We start from the raw sequence: 5881 nt of genomic DNA, 5'->3' as shown, positions 1-5881 counted from the left end.
GTTGACCACTTATTAAATAGAATACTATAAAACAGTAAAAATTGGGACTTCCCTGGTGGCGCAGTGGTTAAGCATCCACCTGCCAATGCAGGGGACATGGGTTCGAGCCCTAGTCCAGGAAGCCTGCGCACCGCAACGAAGAGGAGCCCCTGCTCGCCACAACTAGAGAAAGCCCGCGCGCAGCAACGAAGACCCAACGCAGCCGAAAATAAATAAATAAATTTATTTATTTATAAAAATAAATAAATAAATTCATTTATTTATAAAAATAAATAAATAAATTCATTTATTTATTTATAAAATAAATAAATAAATTCATTTATTTATAAAAATAAATAAATAAAATTATTTATTTATAAAAATAAACAAATAAATAAAACAGCAAAAATTACTATAGCTTTATGCTTGGTCTTGGAATACTCCTGTGAAGACAACAGACAAGGTTGATTAAAGAAAGGCACAGAAGAAAACATAAAGTATGAAAACAACATATACAGAATCCAAAGACATGCAAAACTATTCAATACATTTTTCTGTGGGATACAATTTTAGTCAAATTATAAAGAAAAGCAAGTAATTGACAAACATAAAATTCAAGACAGTGATGAGGGGAGCTGTGATGATCGGGATCACACAAAGGGTCGTAAGAAAAAAGGTGGAGTTCTATTTTTCTTTCTTTTTTACATCCAGGAGTCTTTTATTGGTCACTTATATGCCAGGTACCAACATTAACAACAACAACAAAAAACCCCACAAAGGTCAAGGTTTCCAGATAAAAGAGCCCTCTCTTAGCTTGTGTCTTCCCATAAAGTTTCCCTCCCAACTCTGTATATCCACAATCACAGATGAATGCAGCTTTACTGGTAACAGATCTTAGGAAAAAGGAACACTCTCAATCAAGAGGCAAGAAAGCCATTGATAAATCTCTCCCAAATACAGAAATACCAGTCAGCAATCACTGTACCAACTGCCCAAGCTTCACATACAGCCTCCCTTTAAGCCTAAGATTATGCCATTTTACAGGGGAGGAGGAAACAAGTTCTAAGAGAATTACACCTTGTTTGAAACTAGCCCACATGCTATATAGCAGACTACAAGCACTGTGAGGACAGCTTCATTCCTACTATTCCTCCCTTTATGACCACGAAGAGCAGTGTTCAGATCTAATGGGAAAGGGGAAGGGGTAGAGTACTACTTCTTAAGATTAGTGGTGGATACACAGATCCCGGATTGAGTAGTATTCTTTACACCTTCGAGATACGTTTTACAATATATCTCGTATATGTCATATTTTTAAAGTGGAAAAATATAACTACAATCAAATCTTTATAATAAAGAAAAATATGAGAGCATGAGACAAAGCCCTGGACCCACTCCCACAACCTGCTGAATTCAGGCTCATTGCAAGATGAGCTGTCAAAAAGGAACCAGTGCAAAATGTAGTCAAAGGTATGACTAGAAAAAGGAAAGAGCAAATGGCTGACTACACACATGCTGCAGCAAAGTGTGACCAGGAGGCAAAGGAAATCAGTCAGGAAATATTTCACATTGAAGTATTCAAATTTAGTGAAGCTGATGAAGGAAAAATACAGAGAAGAGATGCAGATACAAAAGGAAGATATAAAACTTCAGGAGAAGAAAAATTCAAAGGTTTGAAAATATTTCCTCAGGGAACAGGAAACGGGTAGGAGAAAACTTTCTGAGTAATAAAGCCTTCTGCAAGTTTGTGAGTCTTTAAATATGTGAATGTACTGCCTTAAGAAATAAAACAAACTAAAGTAAAAAGGGCTTTCTTCCAACCACGTCTACACCCTTAAAGGGTCCCTACATGTGGGCGCAGACTTCTCATACCTCCGGGTCCTAGAATGCGGACCCGTCCAGGGCTCCCCAACATCCCTGCCCTAAAAAAGGGATTTTCCCCAAACTCGTCCCCTTCTGTCCCGCCCCCGTCCCACCCTTCACTTAGGGTTCCGAGTCTCCATGATCCCGCTCTTCTGCACATCCGGCACCTCGGTCGTCCCTACCCCTGTGAGAACCTAGAAGAGGGTGAAACGCGAGAAACTCTGCAGTAGTAAAGGCAGTGGAGGCTGTTTAATCATCACAATGGAAACCCCTGGGCGGGGCTTAAGAGGGGCGTGGTCAGGAGCTCGGCGGGCCGGCGTTTACAACTCCCGCACGTCGTGCACACGCATCGCCTCCGGAAGCCCTTCGGCTCTCGGCGTGTTCTGCCCCCTGTCGGTCCTGTGCCCAAGCATCCGGGAACGACAGCCCCAGGAACCCGCGCCCCCGCCCCGCTTCCGGGTTCTCGCCAAACCCCACCTTCTTCTCCAGTAAGACGCGGCGCAATCCTACTTCCGAAAGCGAGCCGGAAGGACGCAAAGACCGCGCCGGGGCGGGGGGTCTCCGAGGAGGGCGTCCGGGGGCAGGGCCACGAGGGCGCCATTGTGACGCGTCCGGAGCGGAGCCGGGGATTGGTCGGCCAGGCGCAGGGCGGGGCCGGGGCTTGCAGAGCCGGGTGCTGCTGGGAAGGGAGGCGCGGGACCTGGGTGATCTCTGCTCGGGGGCAGGGTAGGGCTGGTGAGGCACGCCTGAGCTTCTAAAGCTACTGACGGGGAGAGTCCCCCAGACAGTGAGCCCAAAGGACGGCTGGATTGAAGATCAGCGTGGTAGAAGGAAGTGAGAGTCATTTCCTGCTGAGAAGGAAGGAGGGAACCGGGAACAGCGGAGACCGATAATGGCGGCTCCAGAGGCAGAACTTGAGGAGCGGCCGCAGGCTGTGCTGTCAGGTCTTGGGTCGCTGCTCCGCAGGGTCACGGGACCTCGCCTGGCTCCCTCGGCTTGTTCCTTCAGACCAGTGGTCCCCAACCTTTTTGGCACCAGGGACTGTGGAAGACAATTTAGGGGGGTTGGAGTTTCAGGTGGTAATGCGAGTGGTGGGGGGGATGGTTAAGGCAGTAATTCCAGCGATGGTTCAGGCGGTAATGTGAGCGATGGGGAGCAGCAGATGAAGTTTCGTTGCCTGCCGCTCACCTCCTGCTGTGTGGCCGGGTTCCTAACAGGCTAGGGACTGGTAGCGGCCCCAGGGAGTTGGTGACCCCTGCTTCAGGTCCGCAGGGCTTTCGGTTCAGGCCTGGTCCTCAGAGACAAAGTGCTGGGGCAGAGGATGTCACCACTAAGATCTTCACTTCTGGAAGAAACACGCACGCCAGTTCAGTGTCATTTGAGTTCCTGCTACATCCAAACCAGCCGTGTTTCTGCTCTGAAAAAGACAGATCGAACTTTCCAGCCCTTGGCTACGAGTTATTTGTTGAGCACATGTACAGTGTCGAATTAGCAGTGTCAGGGACCAACTGTTGTCATATCCTGTAGCAAAAGCTGCTAAGCGATCTCCTTTTGCTTTCCATCTTAATTATGATCAGGTTCAGCTCTAAGAAGTAAAGGAGCCCCCAGAGCCACCGTTGGTAGCTGGCCTAAACGCCCTGATACACATAAGCGACGTCATGGAATTTTGATGTCAGACGAGGTCTCTGACGAGATGGAAGGTGAAGAAAATAAGACTAATCGTGCCTAAACAGATGGACACTGCAACCACAAAAAGATGACCAAACATCCCTTCCCTAGCTAACATGAGTGACTGTTGCTTCACTAATGACCACTCTAGCCCTGCTCCATTTTTCTTGCTTTCCAGATAAAAACTATTAAGCGAATCACTGAATTGCCCCGCTTTCTGACAGAACCAGAGCAGACCCCTGTTTCCTTGGGCCTGCCCCTAAATCACCTAACACAAACCCAAGCACTATAATAAGCCCTCTTTAACACCCCTTTCCTGAGATGCATGGTTGCCCATAGTGGCAGGTCTCCCTCACTATAGCAGTTAATAACCCTTCATTGTTTGACCAGAACTATGTTTTGGTAGTCTTTGGTGGGCATCACCAGTATGAATAAACTTAAAACTTTAGAGCCTATACTGTAATGAGAAATCAAAACAAAACATTAATGTGAATGGTAAAATGGGGCAAGATCTTGGTATATGAAAGGCTTGTATGCTAAATGCCATGTGGGATTGTGGTTTGGATTCTAGAACGGTAGAAGGACATAAACGGTAAAATCAGACTAAATTCTATAGTTTAATTAAGAGTATTATACCAATGTGAATTTCTTAGTCTTGACAAATGTGCCATGGTTAGATAGACATTAAATACAGGAAAAAAAGTAAAGGGTATAGAGGAGCTCCCTGTACTATCTTTGCAACTTACCTGTAGATTTAAAATTATTCCAAAATAAAAATTTTATTTAAAAAAAGCTTATGCCCAGGGACTTACCTGGTGGTCCAGTGGTTAAGAATCCGCCTTCCAATACAGGGGACACAGGTTTGATCCCTGGTTGGAGAACTAAGATCTCACAAGCTGTGAGGCAGCTAAGCCTGTGCACTCTGGAGCCTTCACGCCACAACGAAGAGCCCACATGCCACAACTAAGACCCGATGCAGCCAAATAAATAAATTTTAAAAAAAAAGAACCATTTAAAAAAAAAAAAGCTTATGCCCAATTTACCCTTTAGGGAGAAGGCTTATTTTTGCTTTGAACTGGGGTGATGGTTATTGTATCTAGAGTGACCCCAGTATGAGCAACAGAAATGAGAAGAGATGTAGTCAAGAGCAACAGCTCTAGTCACAGCAGCTCTTCTGCCTCAATTCCAGCTTCTGGATCTTCCCTACCTGACATTTCAGGGTTCCTTCCTGGGGCCCCATAGTCCCCCCCCCCTCCCCGCCTCTCAACCCCTCTGGGATTGTAGCCACAGTCACTGAAAGTGACCACACCTGGTCTAGGTCCTGCTCCACTATTTTGTCATCACATAGACAAAAGTAAGGTTCCTGACTGCTTTCAGAGTGGAAATAAGCTGTAAGTGGGTAAGAATCACAAAGATACAGGAGGAGAAGTTGTGTCAAGGAAGCACTGTCAAGTCGAAGGAGAAGAAATGAAAATGCCTCTTTCGACTCTGCAAACACATGGACACATCTCCTGAGCTTTCTGTGGTGTGGTATTGTCACACAGCCCCCAGCCATGACGCAGGCACAGGAGTTAATTGATATTGTAATGGAAGGCATCAGGCTATGATACACCAACAAAACAGAGAAAATAGGATACTCAAGCGTGGACCCCAGATAGCCACTGAGGGACTAAGTATAATAGCCCAGCATTTCACAGTAACAGTAGATAGAAATTTTCATTCAGGTAATCCTGTAGTAAAAGAAAGATGCATGTAGATATCAAGGGCAGAAGGGAGATTGAAAAGGGCTTGCTTGGGGACTTCCCTGGTGGTGCAGTGGTTAAGAATCCGCCTACGAATGCAGGGGACACGGGTTCGAGCCCTGGTGTGGGCGGAGCAAGTAAGTCCGTGCGCCATGACTACTGAGCCCGCCTGCCACAACTACGGAAGCCCACATGCCTAGAGCCCATGCGCCACAGCAAGAGAAGCCACTGCAATGAGAAGCCCGCTCAGCGCAATGAAGAGTAGCCCCCGCTCGCCGCAACTAAGGAAAGCCCGCACGCAGCAACGAAGACCCAACGCAGCCATAAATAAATAAATAAATAAATTTATTTTTTAAAAAAAGAAAAAAAGGGCTTGCTTGACTTACAACAATTTGGACCGCAGAAGGAGCTTGTCTTCCAGAATCTGATGGCTTTCATTATGTGGTACGAGTGGTAGTAGCTACCTCTATAGCAGTGCTGTCCAACAGAAATATAATGTGAACTGCAAATGTATTTAAATTTTTTTCTAGTAGCCACATTTACAAAGTAAAATCACAGGTAATATTAATTTTAATAGTTTTATTTGGATCAACATATCCAAACTATCATCTCGTATGTAGTCAATATAT

At 45.6% G+C, this 5881-nt stretch overlaps 1 long non-coding RNA gene and 1 other non-coding gene across 2 annotated transcripts; one reads left to right on the top strand and one right to left on the bottom strand.

Moving 5' to 3' along the window:
• Window positions 1-1055: 1055 nt before the first annotated feature.
• Window positions 1056-1184, bottom strand: LOC114236370 (small nucleolar RNA SNORA61). The gene has a single exon (XR_003622350.1). It is a non-coding gene; the product is annotated as a small nucleolar RNA SNORA61 (small nucleolar RNA).
• Window positions 1185-2530: 1346 nt separating this feature from the next.
• Window positions 2531-5528, top strand: LOC130705058 (uncharacterized). The gene is made up of 3 exons (XR_009005698.1): window positions 2531-2676; window positions 3420-3542; window positions 5354-5528. It is a non-coding gene; the product is annotated as an uncharacterized LOC130705058 (long non-coding RNA).
• Window positions 5529-5881: the final 353 nt, after the last annotated feature.

This window comes from Balaenoptera acutorostrata, chromosome 16 (genome assembly GCF_949987535.1).
Source record: "Balaenoptera acutorostrata chromosome 16, mBalAcu1.1, whole genome shotgun sequence".
Taxonomy (NCBI): domain Eukaryota; kingdom Metazoa; phylum Chordata; class Mammalia; order Artiodactyla; family Balaenopteridae; genus Balaenoptera; species Balaenoptera acutorostrata.
This window is presented reverse-complemented; position numbering and strand designations above follow the sequence as displayed.